Source organism: Pseudopipra pipra, chromosome 8 (assembly GCF_036250125.1).
Source record: "Pseudopipra pipra isolate bDixPip1 chromosome 8, bDixPip1.hap1, whole genome shotgun sequence".
In the NCBI taxonomy this organism is placed as follows: domain Eukaryota; kingdom Metazoa; phylum Chordata; class Aves; order Passeriformes; family Pipridae; genus Pseudopipra; species Pseudopipra pipra.
In genome coordinates this window covers 5,428,231-5,449,692 of record NC_087556.1, presented here as the reverse complement: position 1 = coordinate 5,449,692, position 21,462 = coordinate 5,428,231, and the positions used below count along the sequence as shown (strand labels likewise).

Below are 21,462 nucleotides of genomic sequence, written 5' to 3'. Positions count from 1 at the left end.
AGGAAAAGACATGTAGGCAGATGGATAGTTTAATGACCTCACAGACTTTCAGGAGTCAGTGTGTAAATTATATTAACTCCCCGTGGCTTGCAGGGACTTTATCCTCGGTCAGTTAAACTTCAGTTGTCAGACAAGAAAAACAAGGAGAAGATGGGTTTGTATGTTAGGTTTATATGAAAGTAGCAACCTTGAATAAATGTATTAACAATATTAGATTTTAGGGCTCTCATTTTCAAAAGGTTACTCACAAAGCTGTCCTGTTGTTTCAGAACAGCAGCTTGTGGAAGGTAAGAATGCCCCACTAAATCTACCAAACTTAATAGGCTGGGATGGGGGTGCTGCTAAAACAAGACTGATGTGGTACTTGCACTTCCTTCATCTGAACTTTCAGATAGATTCAGCAAAATCTCCAGAGAGAAATGAATGGGCAAAATAATTGTGCTAAAAGGCAGAAGTCGAACACTCAGAAAAAAAAAAAAGAAAGTGAATTATTTGGGCTGTTACTTTATCAAAAAGAAAAATAGCAGGCAAAGGAAAGCAGAAACTAATTTGGTTTTGGCACAAGCGTAGCAAGCGTCCGAAGGAAAACTGCAGAGTAGGAAGTAAGTTTTGTACATGGAGAAAAATATGATGCAGTGGGGGTAAATGAAGTGTGGCTAAATAAAGAAACAGAGTTAAGGTATGAAACACTAAGGTAAAGTATGGAGAAAGTAAGAATTCAGAGAATAGATGGCAAAATAACATCTGCCCTGAGTCTCACGCTGCTGCTGAGCCAAGAAGTGACTCTGCAGGTACTTTGTGGCTTCTGTGATGTGTCTTCAGCAGCACAGGAGGGCAATGTGTTAAGCTGATCTGCAGCTTTAATTATGTTATAGGAGTGGCAGGAGGTCAATAATATTTGTAATATGAGCATTTGTGACAAATCAATTGTATAATGAAAGGAATTATAGGATCATTAGAAGTCTGATAACCCAATAACTTTGTGATAATTACTTCTCAGTTACAGGAAATAATTTACCACAGGAGATGCTGGAATATTAGATACGAACACTAATGGCTATAGTCATATCTGAGGCATATGTGCCATTTAATGTCAAGTTTGAATCCTGTCATTCATTTGAACATTGCAGATTTTTAACAAACAAGGGCTGGGTTTGGAAACATATATATGGCTCTCTGGGTCCCTAAATAACTTGAGAAATATTTCTGGATTGCGTCCTTTAATAGAAAGATGATGGGGATTGCTTTGCTATTTGGATTTGCTTTTTTCCTCAGATCAGCATGGGCAGGAGGCCCAGGGTAGGGAGAGGACTGTGAACAAGTGGTTGAGGGCAGAGGGTGAGAATGAGAGTTCGCTTTTTTGACAGCAATTAGCAAGGGGTGCTGGGTTGTATCCAACATGAAAGGGTACCACGTTCCAGTTCTGAAACTGAACTATACCTCTGGTTAACTTCTGAGAGATGCCCCCCCACCCCCAGCCCCCTTCGTTTCTTTAACCTGTGCAGCTGAATAAACTGATTTCTGAGAACTGTGCTTTTGAAGAAAATAGTTAGTTGTGTTCTTAAGCTAATATGACCATAGAATGGTTTGGGCTGGAAGGGATCTCTATGATCATCTAGTTCCCACCTCACTGCCATGAGCAGGGACGCCTTCCACTAGAGCAGGTTGCTCAGATGCCCATCTAACCCAATCTTGGAACACTTCCAGGGATGGGGCATCCACAGTTTCTTGGCAACCTGTGCCAGTGAATATGATGATATGATTTATTATTTATGAAACAGTCCTATCTGAAGAAAGGACAATTGTTACCTTTCACAGAAGCTTTTAAGCCAAACTTTTGACTATTGCAAGGAAAACTAATTTTTAGTTCTACAAATCTTGTACTTTGTTTGCTAGCAAGTAATTTCCATTGTATCTATTGTGGTACTGCTGGAATTTATAAACAAGGATATGATGCTGAAAACAAAGTATGTGAAGAAGAGGTTGCCTGCAGTGTTTCTGAACCTGATGAGAGAAATCAGTGTGCATGCACATCATTTCTGATTCACTGTAATCATGCTGCTGGCACCTGGTCTCAAGGTATCCCATAGGCTGTGGTTTTGCTTGCTCTTTGTTAGTCGGTTTTGCAAAAGGTTGTTTTGGAGATGCTTAAAATGCTGGCCATGGCCCTCTTCAAACTAGATATTTTAAAGACAAGTTTAATAGTAAGAGAGATGAATTATTTTGAAATTACAGTAATATATTGAGAATTAAGAAACAGAATTTTGATTTATGGGGAGTTTTAGTCATCTTCAGCATGTTTGGGGTTGTATCTTTTTGTAACTTAATCTCCTAGTCCTCAGGAACATGTTGGAGAGAAGGAATTACTGGTTGTCACTCATTCTAGCACACTGATTGGAGTGTCATGACACAGGAGTGTTTAATTTAATTCCTCACCCTAAGAAGGAACTTGGATCCATAAAAAAAAAAAACGAATCAAATCTCTATGGCAACATGTTAATCTTTTTGTGTAAATAGTAGGCTTTCCCCATATTTCTTACCCCAAGGAAGAACATCCTACTGTATATACAGGTATGTACATTTAGATGAGCCCTCTCACACACATGTAGTAGCCTTTTAAAATTAAAAACATTGAAGAACTGAAGTTCATTCTGTCAGAGGACAAAATACAGTAAACAAGTGAAACACTTTGGAGTTCCTACTGGTATCCTGTGACACAGTAATTCAGAATGGTTCCTTCTCCCAGCATTGTGTGCCAAAATGTTTGCCTATGTTTACATTTAATAGTGTTAAAGTGCCTGTTGCTCTGGATTCCACTGGTGTTTTTCGTTGTGCATCCATTACATACCCTGCTTCTTGCTTACTTTTTCCTCAGTCTCATCTCCAGATTTTACAGTTATTTTTTCCCATCAGGTGGCTAATTGTAAAAAGTGAATTATCAAAAGCCTGTAGAGTCTCCAGGAACCCATTAAAAACCCTGCTCGCCTGATGATGATTTTCTGCTTCGACTTTCAGCTGATATTTGTCACTTAATCAGCTTGTAATTTGATTAGCACGTGACATGTATTGACTTTGTTTCACTTTAGGTTCTCAGTCAACATTTCAGAAAGGACTAGGTCTAATTTATCCACATAAAATTCTAACTACATCAAGCAATTTTCTTTTTAATATCAACTGTTTATCTCATCAAGTTAGTTGAGATGCTTTTCCTGAAAATATATCCTGGTTGGAATTAATTATATTACCATAAATTAATTCTTTGTTTATGAAGATATAACTAAATTGTAGTTTATTCATGTGAACTATTTCATAGAGTGGAGAAATAATAAAGTTGAAGTTTCTGGAAATAAACCAGTTTCAGTCTGTTTTCAAACTAGTTCAGATTTTGGGGCTGGGGGTTAAAGGTACTGATGCTATCACACTTGGAATGGAGTGCTTAGTATTAAGTGCGATTCAGACTGGTGATGGGTGTGAATGTGACTTTTTTTTGTGAATAGTAAATATTTTTGTGGTTTTATAGGTAGTGGAAAGTTGTTTGCAGAAGTTGCAGGCCACCGTTGGGCCTTCTGGCACTTAAGAATGAGGTAAGAGCTGTGTCTTCCTTCTATTTTGTTACTCTAGATGCAAAATGTTTGTTTAGACAAAAACTTGTATGTGGTTTCCTTATGGTAGTACTAAACTGAGAAAAGTTTATCAGTTTTTCCAAGTTCTGTGACAGTAGGTGTAAAACATAAACTGCATTCCTTGATATTTATCCTCATCTATAATATGGAATAAATGAAACTAGAAATTTGCAAATAGCTTCTGGTTATCCAAAATTTGTGTTGTGTCCATCCTCATGTCCCGCTGCAACCTCACCCAAACTCCAAAAATGTCTCTTTATGTGCTTTTCATTTACCTACTCAAAAACAGGTAAGAAATTGTTTTACGTATGTCTCTGATATGCCTCTTTAAATTAATCAGTGTGTTAAAACTGTAGTGAATTTTTGAGTGTAAGCAATACTTGGATCAAAAATCAGTTAGAGAATCATACTTAAGAGTAACTTTACTGTGTAAAGCAGTGGCCAGATTTTGAAGGTGCTTCAGCCAGTAAAACGTTTGAGTCTTCTTGGCTGGCATAAATGAAATTAGTGGAAAGAGAGTCTGGATGCTCCTTAAAGTGCTTTCAGGAAAAAGTGTGTTTTGGAGGTTCCTAGGTCAGTTTTTGAACCACTTAACATTGGTTTCCTTCTAACATTTTTAAGGAATGTAAAGGCACAGTGCCACCATGCTTTTGTGTCAATTGAAATGGGAGGCGAGTCCTGTTCCTTTCAGCTACCTGAATAGTACTTTGCCAGGAAAGTGATGTGAACTCACAGCTTTCATTGGGAGATTTAATAAATACTCATACTCACATAGTCCTTCCTGTGTGTAATGGTTGTTTCTCTTCACTCCTGTGTGTTGCAAAGTAATTAATTTGCCAGAAGTGTTGATTGTAACTTTGGCCACTCAGGCCGATGTCCGATAGTAGTAGGGGACATTCTGAGATCTCTCCTCCTTCCTCTCCAGCTGGCAAGAGTTTGTTTGGCTTAGATCACTTTTGTTAAACTTCACTTGAAGGTAAGGAACAGCTCACAGCAAAGGGTTGCTGCTCATCCTCCCATGCCCCTATGGCAGCACTGTGCTGAAAATGGTGAGGGCCAAGTTGCAGTTCAGTGCTTAACACACAGTTTCTACCTGTGGGAAGATTTTGGCACGACCTTTTTTCTGCCCCGAGGTTAAATGTCATATTTAGCACCTATTCTTTATTATCTAATTCCTGATGTTTCTAGTTTTATAATGTTAACATAAGGCACTCAGGATTCTATCAGCTTAAACTGGCAAGAGAAGTTCAATTATATATAGTATTAGCTCAAATAGTTATTATAGTAATATGGTTCTGTGTTTTGATTTTATTGCTAGTCCATCTTTCAACCTGTCTTCTAATGACTACAGAATAATTAGTAGTACTGTCTGCTCACACTGCTATTGGATTTCAAAAGACAATGCAGCAGGGAAAATTATTGCAAAAATGAAGCATTTATGTTTTGAATTCAATGAAAATTGCAGAAAACGTGAGGCTTTTAGATTAAGGATATGTAATGTAATTAAGGCTGCATGGATTATTTATTCTTTTAAGTTCTATGTCGGTGTGTGTGAACAGTGAGTAAGTTAACCACATACCTTCTGTCTGCTCTCTTCTCTGTAGGAGCACCCTCTCTTTAGCATTTCTAATCCTGAGGTCTCAAGCGTTTCTTTGCTTGGAACTGAAACAGCCACTACCACTTTCTGAAATTCTTTTTAGAAAAAAATGACAGGAGCTTTTCTAGAAATAGATTTTTTAAAAATCAATCATATTCTCTCTCTGCTTCCTATTTGAAAATTCAATTCATTTAAGCATGAGCAAATAGTGGGAGTTTTCTGCCTTCAAAACCCTTTTCCATTCGTTTTCTCTTCAAGGGAAGTAGTATGTGGGCCTGAATTAAGGGCAAGGCAAGCTCTGGATGTGAGGCCAAACATGCAGCTTATACAGAACCAGGGAATGATGTAGACTCTAAAGTATCTCCAGAAGTCATTGTGTCCAACCCTGCACTCATACTCATGGCGATTTATAACATGTTACTCAGTAAAGTCACTGTTCAGCTCACTGTTCAGTTTCTTTGGGTTTGTGGCTTCATTGTTTCTGTGTTTCTCTTCTCTTTTTGACATAGGATTTGTTATAAGCAAAACTGTTTGTGAATGAGAATTATGCTTTATTTGGGGAAACCTGCCCTTTTTTTGGATCCCAGGAACTTATCCCCTGACTTGTCACAGCACTGAACTGCACCCTAACAGAGCTGTGTCACCCCACCTGCCGTACTGACCGAGGGACAGCCTCCTGTTTTGTCTGGAGTTTGTCTCCTCTTTTATCACCTGTAATCCAGAGGGTACTGAGCAGCCTTGGAGCTGGTGCATTGAAACCAGCCATCAGCAGCCAGGATTCTTCCTGGGAGGTGCCTCATGCATCATTCTCACTCCCATCCAGCTCACTTAGAGCGGTTTCATACAGTTGCTATAGCAATGCTCCTGTTTGTCCTTCATGGGGCTGCAACCTTATGCTAAAATTGAAATTTTATTGTATAAAGTACACTATTAAGAACTACTTGGTGTGCTGTATTCCAGGATCTAAAGTTAGGTGATGTAATTTGCACGAGTGTTGGAGAGTGGTTATATGTGACCTGCACTCACACCAACCTCTGTGCAAAGAGTCATGACATTTAGCCAAAGGAATCCCAATATTCTGCAGTTTTCACTGGAGGCTGATTGTTGGGACATGTTATTTACAACTACTTTGTATTTTATACTGTAATTAACAGAAGGTAGCTAAAGGACACTCTCTTTGACAAACTGATTTAGGGTAATTGAGCAATGGACAACCTCCATTTTAAAAATGTCAGTTTATTAACACAGTTAGGAGCTCTATCTAGCACTTCCAGACATCAAATTGGTGAATTTTATTCAATGCAGTAACTTAGTCTAGTTAATGACAAGACAACAATTTTGTTTATCTAGAGCGAGTCACTGGTTAGAATTTCTTTTGGGCTCTAAGTCATTTGGATGGGTGGTCCAGTCTTGCATGTAAAAGTGATGAATTCTTATTAGCAGCAGAATTCACAGTTTGCCTTCACTGAATTTTGTTATCACATTTGAATAATCTCTACAAACTCAAAATACTTAGGGGGCAAAGGAAGTGCTGCAGCTAATCTGAATGCAGAATTTCTTCATGTTCCAAGCTATGAATTGCAGAAATTAAATCCTTGCCATGGGCAGGCAGAGAGAGAATTAATTACACCAGTATCAGTAAAAAGAAACAATTCTAAATGCATATGGATAAAGAAACCAGCAGCAATGTTCTTAGCTGAAAAGTTTTGATTTTACCATGCTTTTTAGTATTTTTAATATGGTAGCACAAAACTTCTTATCTGCTTAATGTTATCATATGTGAACAGAAATCTTGACCTAAGAGCTGGAGAATGAATTATTCATATCTGAGAAGAAAGAAAGAAGAAAGTTCAGCCAAAGGTGAGGAAAAAGGTGACCTGTTCAGAAGGGAAGAGGAGATAGGGATTCTGTTCCTGGCCTACTCTGTGACCCTGGGCAAGCAACTTTATCTCCAGCTTCCCCCATTATTTCTCCTACCATTTGCCAGTCTTGGCTATTTAACCTCTCTGAGGCAAGGATTGGGTCTTGATCACTGGGGCTCTGATCTTAATTGAGGCTTTGGCATTTGACGGCATAACAGGGAAGAATTAGCAGAGTTTATGTGTGCCTGTGGGAGGATGTTTGGAAGCCCAAGGAAGTGAAGCAGGATAGTTACAGCAGTAGTTAATCCCTCATCCCAGGAGTAGGTGTGCACCCCTAACGCTGACACGGGACAATGAATGCCTGTGCTACTTGAAACATTAATGGACTTGCTAAAATTGTAATAATGTATTTCCTCTAAAGAATCATTCTGGCAACCTGACAAACCACCATTTAGCTCTAACAATCAGTTTGATGTTCTTTCTGAGCAATAGACTTGTTGATTGCTTCGAGAAGACTGAAGCTGCAATTGTCAGACCAGAATAAACTAAGGAATTGAAGTGCAGAGGGACAGAATAGGGCAATGACAGGTCACTGTTTCCAAGCTTCTTGCTGAGTTTGGAGATTTGCACCATTCTCTTTCTGCCATCAAGGGTCTTTTTCTTACGTTATTTTTGCGTGTCATCTCTGTTGTCCTATCAAAACTTTGAGCTGTCTGCTCACTTGCACAGCTCCCACACAGACTCCTTTCCTATGGACTGCTCTCCTATGCTAATTTCTACCAGTCTTCTTCATATTCCAGTGTCTCAGAAGAATGCAGCTTTAGAACACGTTGGGAATAAATTGTTTTATATTTACAAAAAATCATATGCCTGTTACGTTCTTAAAGAGCAGGGATTGGTTCCAGCAAGAACCCTTCGGAAGCAATTAAGTAAAGCTTATTAAAATCTCTGTCATATATGAAAAACCCTGACCACACAAAAGGCAACACAACCAACCAAATATAACTCCTCTTTCTCTGTCTCATAGGTGAAAAATTACTTTTTAAATGGTATTTTAACCTCTACTCTTTGTCTATATATAAAACTATATATATATAAACTATAAGCAATATACAGCTTTTCTCCCCTCTTTTAGGAGAGTGACAAAGCAGACCAACCACATTGTGTCCCATGCTCCTTTGCTCCTACTGGTTTTCCATTGTCAGTTTTATTTGTGCAAATGTTTATACATAAGAACTCTTTAAAATTGCTTATTCTGAACTCCATTCAAAGGAAAAGATGGAATGATTACTTATCACTTCAGGATGGAGTGCATGAAAACACACTTTGCCTAAAACTGGACTGGGTAATAAAATCAGCGAACTGGAAATATTTTTATCTGTTTTTCTGAGGAATCTTTGCAATTTTGTGAGAAAACCAAAATCCTCATTTTCAGTCAAATCAGTTTGTTTCTCTTTTAAGGGAGTAGCTCTGTATGTTTCTGTGGAGATGGCAACACACTAGGGAGAAGGCTGACTACTGTTATCTACAAATCTTATATTTAAATATATAACATTCAAGACAGATACAGGGATAAATTCAAGTGTCTCTGGTACACAAGTCCACTTCTTTCCATATTCCCCAGAGAAACAAATTTCTTTTCTGGCAGTTTCCTGAGGAACTACAGAACTACGAGGTTGATATTTCTCCTGAGTGAAGAAAATTTATTGCTGTAATTTCTTCAGATACACTTAATATCAAAATACCAATTCCTACTGCAGAACAAACTCTTAGTCCATTCTTTTTGTGCATTGCTTCTTGCCAGCTGTGCCAGAAGATAGAGTTATCTTAACTGTCTGTCCCTAAGGTTAATATTATTTTGAATGTTTGAAGAATACAAGTAGGGAAGTGAAACAAAGAGATAGAAAAAGGGCATTTTATATAATTTCTATTTTGAGACATGACTGACTTTAAATTTCATTTAAGGATGTTTATTCAAATCGATCTTTGGACGTTAAACGTTGTCAGAATCCTTATTTGAACTTTAGTTATGGTCTTTTTATGGATGGAATGTGGGCTGAAAGTGAATTGAGATAGTTAGCTCGGGTCAAATCTCTTGGATTTTATGGAATACGTGTTCTAGCAAGAACTTAGAATATGAGGACATGACAGGGTATATTTCTGTGTTCAGCCACCAGTTACTACTGAGTGCTGTTTCCAAATTGTTCTTCTCCTCCCTCTCTTATAGTATCCACAGATCTATTTGTGAAGCTTATTTGTGGAAAGGGAACTTGGCCATTTTCCTTTCAAACCTGTTTTTTCATTGGAATTTGGGGTGTGCGGCAATTTGATGAAATCCTCACGGATTTAGAAATCACTATAATTGCTATTGTCTGCAAACAGTTGTTTAGGAGAGAGGTGCACTTTCATGTCAAATGGAAGGTGGGCAGCCTGGTGTTACAGAGGATATTTAGAATGAAAAATTTGCCTGTAAGACACAAGAATTCTGCAAAATGTCAGTGTTATTCCTTCAGGCTTATCAACCTTCTCTGCTTGTGTTCCATTTGTGCCATCTATCCCAGAATCTAAACTGAACTAATGTATAATAAATCCACAGAAACCCTTGTGATTCTTACTCCTATTTTGGCTTGAGAAATTATTTTTTCGTTATCAATATTGTTAAATTACTTTTGGAAACTTTTAATAAAACCCAGTTACAGTTATGTCACGCAGGTTGTCACTCACGATGCCTGGGAAGAACTGTTTTCAGTTGTTCTCACAAAAGAATTTGTGTTTCTGTCTGTTGGGCTTGACTGGAATGTGAAGATTAGAACTTTGCATCCAATTGGAAGTAGGAATTTTAAAATAAGTTGTCCACTTATGCATGAGGAAAATGAAGCCAGAGTGGAGATCTGGCTCTATTCTGCTTAGTGTATGCTAATGTATTCTTCTCAGTGTAATCTTTTACCTTGCCTAAATAAACTTTTAAATGCATATTTCTCTCAAGGTGCTCATAGAAGTTTATGTGAGTCTGCAGTGTGCAGCAATTCCCAGAAAAATAATACCAGGAGAAGTCACTGTGAATTGTGTTGTCATAAAAGCTAGAATCATTCATTTCCCTTTACAATTTAAAACATTGCACAAGACTCTCCAGGGTAGAGATAACATCTCCAGCTGGCCTGATTTGTGTTACTAAAAGTAACAACACCAAAAAAAGTATTGCCTTTTATAATTTAAAATCGAATATATACCTTATTACCAGAGTAGGAGGAATGCATTTTGCTGTAGTTCTCATGGCAATGTCCATCAGGAGGAAAAGAAGAAAAGGAAAACACCCTTGCTCAATCACAGAACATTCTGGATCATAAACATTTGGTAATGTTGATTAGAATTCAGTGCAAATTAACTTGAAATGTTTCAAGTAAAAGCAGTGTTTGTGGATGCTGTGTGTATGATGCATCTTTCCAAAATTAGTCTTTTAAAATGCTACCTGTTTTGACTTTCTGATTTGATTTTGTGGTATTTTTTGTCCCTCTGAACAGCTTTAGCTGTCTCTTCCTAAACAACATGAAAATATAAATCGGCCAAAGGTTACAGGAATTCCAAAAACACTCTGCAAACCCTGTTGTCTGGATAGGTGGGGTTGTTTGTGAGAGGCAGTGACACTTCCCATCAGTGCATGAAGAGGGTCTGGAGGCACGGGCAGGGCAGGACATCTCTTTGTAGAAGTGCAAGGAGAAGGAAAGGCCATAGGGGATACACCCTGTAGTGCTCCAGGCTCTTGGCAGTAGGGTAGTACGTCTAAGAGTTCTATGAAATCCTGAATGTTCTTATAGGTGAAAGGGTAAAAGCCCATCAGCATTCAGGTGTCAAAGTCTCCTCGACTTGAAGGGGATCAGAGTTAGCTCAGCTGGGTAAAAGCTAATGTAAAAGGATCAGACAGGAGTGGATGCTGTTACATGGCTCTGTGTCACAGAAAAGGGAGAGCAGGATCCACATGCATCATCTCTGTGACCCTTCTGGGGTTGTCACCAGACAGCCCTGATGGATGGAGCTGTGGCTGAAACTGTTACCTCTGATCACTGCTGCTCTAGTGCATCCTTTTGTTCAGGGTTGCTGATCCCCCTGCAGTGACTGGAGATGTGAGTTGAATTCCAGCCAGAGGACCCTTTGAACCCTCAGCCACTGTTCAGCAGTAGCTCAGGCACACACATGTATTTTCTTCAACCAGCACTGCCGCGGCTGTGATTCTGGCAGAGAGGTGGAGCACACAGCAGTTGAAGCTTGCACAAAGGGTTGCACAAAGCTTGCACAACTTGTTGTGCAAGAGTGAGAAGCCTTCAGTTAATTTGCTTCCTAATTGGTCTGAATTAATCGAGGGTGCAACTCCATTAGCTTCAGCTGACCCTGCAACATCATTAAAATGATAGAAAGGTATTGATATTTCCCTAATGCAGGCAAGAGTTTGTAAAAGGACTCATACTAATTCTTATATAATGGAACTAAGAATCTACATATACTTTACTTTCTGTTTTGTAAGTATATTCCCTCAAATAAAGCATGGATTATTTTAGCTTGCAGCACTGGGTTGCTACATGTATCAAACCCGTTGATTCTTTTGCAAAAAGATGTTAATTGCAGTTTTTGCAAAAGAACCAAAGTATTGTAGATAAGGAGAAAAGGAAGAAGAATTGGAGGGACAATACAGGCTCTGGAACAGAATTCATAAACTAGTAATGTCCTAATGGCAAACTAAAAAGTGAGTGCATTCACCTGTTTGAAGTAGACAAAAATGTAAGTGATGATTGGCCCAAATTAGAGTGGGTTTTCTGGTTTACCCCTAGCTACAATGGCTGTGCAAAGGGAAGCTATTTATGTAGAATTTTGAAGGGGTTTTGGAACTACTTTTCCTACCAAAAGGAATGCCCTATGCTGAAAAGCAAGATAACCTGGTTGGTTGTTGTATCTGGACTTCTTTATACTTGTCCATATTATTTTTCTCTTCAAGAAATACTCTTGCAACATGGTTAGATTTAAATTCTCAATGGTCTTAAGCTATATTTTTGCAAGAATATTTTTTTTTTTAAATTCTCCTTTCTGCCTTTCCCAGGAGTGCTAGTTGGTCTAGTGAAAGATAATACTTCTATCTAAGACACTGTTTCTGTCTGTGTGTTTACTCTATTCCAGCTGTTGTAAAACATGCTGGAGCAAAATATTTTGGCACTGTTGCTACTATAATCAGTTTACAAACCAGCCATTGTTTTTTCGATTAGTCTCCTTTTCTAAAATGATCTGCCATGTGATAAACCTGAGCCCTATATCAAGATTCTGAATGGTGAACCTGTGTTAGTTTTAATGAGTCTACTGAAAACGTAATGGGTCACCTGAAAAGTACTTTGAGCCATATTTACTTGATTGAACATCCTTTTGTTTTGGTGATAGTTTCTTGACAACATCCTTTAGGTCTCTATTTCCCTGTGAGTATCTGCCTGACGCTGTGACTGCTTACAGACCAGGAGCAAAGTAGACTCTTTAAAAGAAATGTAAGAAACAACTGTTGAAATGGGTATTTCCAGAATAACAGCATAGTTCGGGATGTTTTTCCTTGACCTTTCAGACCTTGATGCGGGCTTAGTTGTGTAGGCTTGAATGCAGCAAAAGCAGGAGAAACAGTAAATGGGATTTTGCCCAAGGTTGGCAGTCTTTTTAAAGAGGATCTGAGGGCATTCTCAGTCACTTTAGGTGGTGGTATTACAGGAACTAAGAGGTTAGGGGGTCTCCACTAACTACTGTATAGAGGATGTTCCTTTCGAGCTGTCACAGCCTCAGACAGGTCCTGTCCAGAATCTGTGTTAGCTGTAAAACTATGCTTGACTTCTCCAATTCCAGGGCTGTTATCTTTTTTTTTCTGTTTTCTCCCTGTCCTTGTTAAGTCAGAGATCTGGCTGAGTGGAATACTTCACCCTCATAATAGAATTGAGGAAAAACTACCTGGGAACAAGGCAATGTTCCTACTTTGTGTTTAGCTCTGACCTAACCCTCATAACTGAGTCCCATATGTCCCTCTGTGCCAAAAGCAACTAAGTAAACTCCTAATTTAGGACTTTAGAGGACCAGGATGTGCCACCACCATTTGCCTGAAATGCAGATTCTTTTCTGCCCTTTCCCATCTGGAGGCAGTGGAACCAGCTGTGTTTGCAGTAGCAGAAGGGTACATCCAAGGTAATGCTTATTACTCCCTCTTTTCCTTCCTGACATCTGAGAGAGGATGTATTGTGTTTGCTGCTTGTCACAGCCCTGTCCCTGGCTTTGCTGAAAATGTATTCAGGGTGCTTCTTCAGGAGAGCTTGTCCTGCAGTTAGGGATTTGTCCATGTCCTCTCCGTGAACACAAAGAGGCATTCATTTGGCTGAGTAAGGAACAGTTTCCTGCAGAACATGCCCTGAAAATGGCAAGAGCAGCTTACCAGTGTGGAGAGAGAGCAGGGTATCGAGGAAGGAAAATAGAAGTCTGCTGGGAGGATTGTCATTCATTAATTCTACTTACAATCGAGAGAGAGGAAACACTGAGTAAAGATCTGTCTCCCTTTCTTCCCTCACTTAACTGCTTCTGTACAAATAATAATGAAAAAGCAACTATTCTCTTCCTCTCTTTTTCACTTTTACTGTTGTTTACAGAAAAAAACCTACTCACTTCAGTATGAAGTCTGCACATTTATTTCCATCAGATTTATCTGAGATTCCCCCCTGCCCCCCTGCTTAACCGGCAATGGAGGAAATACTTTGGTGAAAATCCAGACTCTGCTGCACTTTCTGCCAATCTGTAAATGATGCGTGACAATGGGGCATAGATATTTAGGTTTAAAATATATTTCTCTGAATACATTGCTAGTCCAGACTCTGCTTCTTGGTTTCTTGCTGCTTATTATAGATGACATATTTGCTCCAGAAGCTGTATTCCAGTAACTCAGTAATTTCATTTGGGGTTTTTTTGCAAATACTTCTTTTTTTGATGGCAACAGAATCAAAGCGTCAATGACTATCACTGAATAAAAAGGTGTGGTGTATGTATAAGAATAGAGAGCAAACATTCCATAAAAAAAAGAGAAGTAAATTTGGTTTTGTTGCATCATAAAGTCATAGGATAACTCAGGTTGGGAGGGACTTCCAGAGGGCTCTAGTCCAACCTACTGCTAAATGTTTTGTGGAGGCCACAGAACTGCTCTGGGTAACCTGTTGCAGTACCTGGCTGTCCTCTGTGTGTGGGGGGGAAGTCTTAACCTCTCTTGCCCCACCTCCACTGCACTGTGTGATATAACAAATCACCTCTCTCTTAAACTTGTTGCTTGCTTTTGAAAGGAGTAGTGAGGATATGTCAGGAAATATAGTGCAATATTTATTTTGACTCCATGGGGCTGGAGATACAGTACACAGTGGGCTCAGAGTTTACAGCTGGTTCTTACTGTGACAAAGTGGAAAGCTGTTGAAACCCTTCTGGTGTTGTGGCTGGTAGTTGTTGTCCTCCTTTTCTTCTGGAAAGTTTATGTAAATCCATGAGTGTGCCTGATAAATGATATCTGTGATCTCTGATCCAGCTCAGAGATAAGGAAGTATTTCACTGTGATCAGTCTGTGTGGCTAACAGCATGAGGATGCAGGGATAAAGAACTCCTCTAAATTGGCTTTTCTATCAATAAAGGGATAAGAGGAACTCTAACAACAGACTGAAGACCTGTAAAGACTGAAGAAAAAGGAAAACTTTGAAAGGAGTGCAATGCTCAAGATAAAACTAAGACTGAGTGCAGCCTCGTAGAACAGCTCAGAGACTGGCAGGCTGGCCAGTTTTCACTGAAAGGGGTTTAGGGAGAACTGCACCCTCTGACAGAGGGACTGACTCCAGTGGAGTTTTCATGACCACACTGAGCAGTTTGTTCTCTGAGATTGCAGTGGAGATAGCACTAACATATAACTCAGTTTTGTTTGCTAATACTTACCTATTGTCATTGAAGAAACCTGAGTTGCAGATCAATTTCTCTTCATGGATTCGGATGAGTCTTTTAATGAGAAAGAAGAAAGAGTAAGCTGGAGGTAGTTCTGTGAAGCTGAGTTAGTTATCCTCTGTCTGTCCTTTCTCAGTATTTCTGTATGAGACCTACAGAGGTTTAAATCAAAGGGTTCATCTAAACGAGGCCCAAAGCATGAAAAATTTCAGACCAAGTTCCTTCTGTTACCACTGAGCTGAATTCCTGTTGAAATTCCTGCCTTTTTGACTCAAAGTGAATCATTAGTGAGAAAATTATCAGAGATGCAACCTAATCACTCTGTAAAATGAGCAAGATTGTGGTTCGCTCTCTGCTAAGTAGTTCTGTTAAGATGACATGTTGATCCTAGAAATCATTTGCTGTGCACAAAGCAGTGATTGCTCTGGTTGTGTATGCACCTCATTAAATGTAATAGGAATTTCATTCTCAAAAAAATGGAAGAGACACCAGAGGAAACTGGCAGGGTAGAACAGTGGAGATGCTGAACACAGACTCCTAGTACAGCCTGGATAACGGGGTACTGAATTACTGGGAGTACTTGATCTGAGAGAGACAAGCAGCTTGGTGTTGATGTAGTATTGGTATGTGCTGCTGTAGGGTCGTTCAGTGGGTCTGTGTGCATTTCAACAACAGAATAATCTCTGTTCATCTGAAAGCCAAGGGGAAGAATGGTGTGGAAATAGTTACTGGAGTAGAATAACGAATGGATAATCCTGGCATTGTTTTAGCCAAACAGTATAGGATCATCTCCTTGTTACTCATTGCTCTTATTTTGTTTTCCCTCTGTAGACGTCTGATACCCAAAGTAGTCATCAATGCTTTCCCATTTAGCTTGAGAGTCAAAATTCTCAACAGCAGCTGTGCTCTTTTCTTGTTACTTCTGTGCACGAAGGAACGGAGCACAGGAACTGCTTTTCATTACAGTTCTTGAAGGCAGTGCAATCTTGTCAAGACTTAAATCAGAATTAGCTTCTGAAAAAGCCGTGTATTGTGGGTAGGAAATTGGTGCAACATGTGAATTGCTCCATGGCTAATTGCTCCATAACACATTTATAATGACCATTTTTAGTTGATACTAATAACTATGTCAGGTATTGAGAACAGTGTACTAGATGGGCATTTAGAAGTCTGTCATGTGTTACTGTTGCTTAATAATGCAAATTTGACAGATTAAATGTAACAGTAAAAAGAAGAATCTGTTTTTAATGCCCCATGATATCAAATGTGTCAGTATTTGTGCTTTAGGTGGTTGTAGCAGGACTAGGGACTTGCAAACAGGATGAGCAAATCTTCTGTAAACTAAAATGTAATTTATACAGGGTTATACTTCTGGTAATATTCATATAATTATTAAAATGCGTCTGATGGCTTTGGAAGGTAGTTGGAGACAGAGGCTGCCATGACATGAATGAAGGGACACTGCCTGTCTGTGTCGTGTAATGGGGCAAGTTGGACTCCTGCAGGCAGATGTGACAAGGGCAGACCCACAGCTCAGCGTTTCACTGAGGAGACAGCACATTTCTCAGCTACAAGTAGTGCTTCAGCTTCTAATCTGTGCAGGACCTGATGTGCAAGACTAACATCTGCATCCCATATATAGTCTTAGGGAACTGGAGGGAAGCTGCCTTCGGGAGGGGGTGAGTTAGTGCTGAGGCACAGTGGGAGATGCAGCCTAATGATCCCCATCCCCTGCACCTCCCACTTTCAATCTGCATCTGATTTTGCCTGGTCACACCAGCGGCACTCACACGATGGTTGGAAATTCTGCTTTACAAGAAGTGAGATGCTTGTTCCTTGGTGCTTTAAAGCCGTCAGGATTCTGAGCCCACTCTGAATGTGAAGCAGCTGTGGGACAGCCATCCCTGGGTGAAACAAGCAGTGTGGCTGCACAGAGCAGTCCCTAGAGCTGGGCAGGAAGATGCAGCAAAGCAATGGTACTGCAAAGACTGGAATGCAGATGAGTGGGCATCCTGAGTATCATGTGACAGTGTTGAACCAAGCTGTTAATCAGACTGAACTAAACTGGGATGTTCAAGACCTTTACAGAATACTTTCATGTTCTGAAGGAGCTATAGTCTTGCTTTTGACTGTAGAGTGATGTCAATTGTGCTTACCCAGAACATTATTTATTTTGTTATTTACTAACTTGTAAAAGACTTATGAAACTGTACTGCAGTAAAGTTCAAGGGTTTCTTTTCCTTTTGGCTGGGAAGGCAAGAGAGCAGAGTCTGAAATTCCATCCTCTTCAACTTCCCCATGTTCCTTGTACCTGAAGCTCTTCAGAATAGTTCTTAAAGGAAGTGTTAGGGAGGCAAGTTGATAATAGAGCTTATGATATGTTTCCTTTTGGCTCAGGCTGCAGTATCATAATGCTTTAATTCCTTGGTTCTTCCTTCAGGTGACTGGACCATGCACACATGAGTACCTTTGGGAAGGTACCATGCACTTGGGTCATGTGCAGGCTGAGCTGTAACAATTGTGCTGCTGCTGAAAAGAGATGGGAATCAAGGCTCTCTCTTGTAATTGATAGATAGGGATGTTGATTATGTATTTGCTAGACATGGTCTTTATCCTTTCCTGCCACCATGACATTGTTGGATATCTGGTTTTATAAATTCTGATGTCAGCAAGGGTGAATTGAGCATAGCTTGTGTCCATGTATAATAATCTAAAGAGAACAAAAGTGAATTTTTTCCTGCTAAATCCCTGGAATGCATTGCATCAGTGTATTATCTGCCTCATCAGGAGAGCCTGTAAACTGTAACATACATCATCAAAACACTCTTCCTCTGATGATTCATAACGGAACATGGTGTATTAGAGGTAATATATTTTAAAATTGCCATGAACTACCAGAATAATTTATACTATTTTTCTATAGAGAGAAGAGAAAACCTGCATACATTTTCTAGTATATAGAATTTGCACCAAAGTTCACAATGTTAATGTGTATTTTTATATTGCAAAATCTATTCATGTGTTAAGTACACACTGTACCAGAGGTAAGTAGTGCAGAGCTGCCTTTGCTGCAGAACTGCTAAACCATTTCATTCATCATATTCATTTAGGCAGATACTGCATGGGAACCAAACCAAACATTATACCTGGGGTTATTCACTTTTCATATGACAGAGAGGAAAATAAACATGCTTTGATTAACACCATTGCTAATTTGTGCAGTCACGCCATCACAGAACATTTGAGAGAGAAACCAAACAGATTTCACTCACCTCTTCTATCTTGTGTTTCACTGTGGTGACATTGTTTGCTGAAAATCCCTGTCCTGTGACCAGTTCATTATCTTGCAAGGAGAAAGCTGGGGTGAATTCTGCTGACTTGCAGAGACAGACATTTCTGTATCTACCCAGGTAAACAGGCTAGTGAGGAAGCTTAAAGCAGAATTGCATCTTTTGCAGCTGCTTCTGTTTCACAGTCATGTTCTGGAACACCATGAGAATGCTTGCTCTTACATTTGGACAGCTTTGTTCTGAACTGCGGAGGGAAAGGTAGGTCTTCCACCACAAACAAAAAAAGTTCTTTTGCAAACATTAGCTTTGGTGCAGTTGCTTGGAAGCCTATCTGAGCTTTAGGGCTGTGTAGATTTGAAGACTAAATCTTTGGAGATCATAAAGGAAAGGTAGGGTTGGAAATCCAGGGTCTTCTGAAAGGAGGTGAAGGAAGTTCACCCTGTAGGAATCTGAGGTTTTAGCAAAAACCCCACATTGCTAAAACAGTGGGATTTGGAAAGATAACTCTGTATAGAATCACTGGTAAATTGCTGAACTGCATGTGAAAAGAAAAAGGAAAGAAATTGAAGATCCTTTTGCTTGTTGCAATTTACTGTGTTTTTTAACTTATAGCTACTTATAAATGAAAACTAATTATTCAGTCATGCAAATGCTTCCTTCTATTCTTCCTTGCAATTATGGTAACTTAATTTCTTGTAGCTTCTTTGGAATATTATGTCAACTGACTTCTTCAGAGAATTCCCACAGATTTGTGCAGTGTGACTTCCTTTTACACAATCCGTGCTGACCCTTTCCCCATATATCACACCTACCTATGTGCTCAAAAATTACTCTTGTAGTAGTTTCAAGCAGTTCTCCATCTGCAGGGATTCATGTGCAGTAATGTGCACTTGCTTCTCTCCTGAACTGTTTTTCAAAATGGGTCCCTTATGACTTCTTGTACTTGGGCACTTTTAAGCAAGAGGCTTCAAAGCACAGTTGACTGTTCAGCTGCTTCACTGTAGATTTGTCCAGAAGTTCATAGGTGAACACCACCTGTGGCCAGTGACTTGTTATTGTTTAGAGTGTTCAAAGTTCTTATGTCTTATTATAGTGTCTTCCAGCAGCCCTTTGATTTGAAGGGGGCAGAAAAATACTATGATATGCTTTATACTATGAGGGCATCCTATAAAGGAGTATCTTTATGCTGTCTAATAGTAAAAAAAGAATTTAAAATTAACCAAAACAGTTGTTTTTTTAAATTTTTTTAATACAATAACCTTATGTTCCCTGAGCACTCCTTTTATATCTTAAACAGTGACTGCTTCTACAGATTCCTAGACAGGTATTCTATTCCTTATATGTTTGAAGAAGGATATATTACTAGGTTTCATTAGTCTTATAAGCTGATCTTAAATCACTTTCTGCATCCTTTTACTTTGCCTGTGTTCTTACCTCTAGCCTGCCAGTATTTATGATCCTGTGTATTTCTTTGGACAAACTTCAGTCTTCTGAGACATGCCTTCTCGGTATCTTAGCCATGGTTTAGCCACATCTGCTTTTTCACGTGGTGTTTATAACACTTTTTTGGTTTCAAAGGTAAGGAGTTACCTTGAGCCTCCAAATTAGTGTCTTCCCTTATTCATGAAATGGTTTGGGTTGGAAGGGACTTCAAAGATCATCCAGTTCCATGGGCAGAGATGCTACCCACTAGCCCAGGTTGTGTAGCACTAAGTCTGATGAGAAACTTGTTTGAACATGTCTTAGGATGGCTCTTTGTGGTCTCTTTGTAAACATGTGTTTCTTCTTCCCAACACCCCCCACAGCAACTGTTATCTCCCATGCAGGAATGTCCTGAGAAAGGTGTCCTGAGGTGTCCCATTGGTCCTTGTTAACCCCTTCCTGTGACTGGGTGTTCCTGTAAGCCCCTTGAGACTTCTAATTGGTTAACCTGTGATTCTCCCTAACCCTATAAATGTGACATCCCCAACAATAAACGCTCTCTTGCCTCCTCTCCACGCCCGGTGTGCTGTCTCTGTGCCTGCCATGGAGCCACGTGGGTGCTGGGGGGAGGGGGGAGCACCTCTCCCCTCCAGGCTCGGGTCCTGAAAAACCCTGTCGCTGGAGTCCCCTTTCCCTGTCCCTCAAGACGCCGGAATGGTTCTTCAGATGGAAATGGAACTACAACTGGGCTCTCCCACGTCGAGGGTGGGGAAAGGGATCCAGAAGGTTGCTCCAAGCCTCGTCCAACCTGGCCTTGGACACTTCCAGGGGTGGGGCAGCCACAATTTCTCTGGGCAGCCTGTTCCAGGGCCTCACCACTCTCCCAGGGAAGAATTTCTTCCTGATATCTAATCTAAATCTACCTTCTTTCAGTTTAAAACCATTCCCCCTTGTCCTCTCACTACAACCCTTGCAAAATGTTCCTCTCCACCTCTTTTTCAGGGAAATGTACTCGGTGGTTCTGCGTGCGCGTGTGAGAATTTAATTAAAGTTAAGTTGAGAAACAAACAGAAATGCTTTGATGTTCTGATAATAACAGTCTAATGCAACACGAGATTTAGAGAATACTTACAAAAGAGAGAAAACAAATAAAAGGATTAAATCCAGAGTAGTATTTACCTCAAAACATCAACATGATTCAAGCCCCACACAATTAATTAATGTAGCACTGCATTCCATGGCAGTTAAAAGAAATGAAGAATGAATGTTCTTGATCCACATCCATTCTTGGTCTCCCTAGCAGGTCTACTGAAGATTATAGGACTAATTATCAAGTCGATCAAATTAATCTTGTGTGGAACTATTAGGTTTTTGGTGTAAAAGCATTGCCCATGACAGCGTTATGATACAGGGGCTGTGGTCAGGGCAAGGTATCTCCTTTTTCTTTTTTTTAATCTTTGGGTTAGTCCTGGTATAAATACTGAGAGAAAAAGTAGAAATTACATTTCTGGGATTTTAGTGAAGGATGACTGGAAAAAAACCTAAACAAAGCCTCTCACCAGATCAGCTTGGAGAAGAGTATTGTTGTATACAATAAGCAATGGAACTATTAAAATGAAAAATTATGGAGAAAACCTTGAATGTCTTGATGACTTGGCAGGAAAGTCATCTAGTACATGTGCTTTGTTTGA

General features: G+C 39.6%; 1 long non-coding RNA gene across 1 annotated transcript in view; it reads left to right on the top strand.

Moving 5' to 3' along the window:
* Positions 1-3,509: 3,509 nt before the first annotated feature.
* Positions 3,510-21,462, top strand: part of LOC135418446 (uncharacterized) — a 104,706-nt gene continuing 86,753 nt past the window's right edge. Inside the window, exon 1 of the long non-coding RNA XR_010432444.1 lies at positions 3,510-3,584. This is a non-coding gene — a long non-coding RNA (uncharacterized LOC135418446). The remainder of the gene's footprint in view (positions 3,585-21,462) is intronic.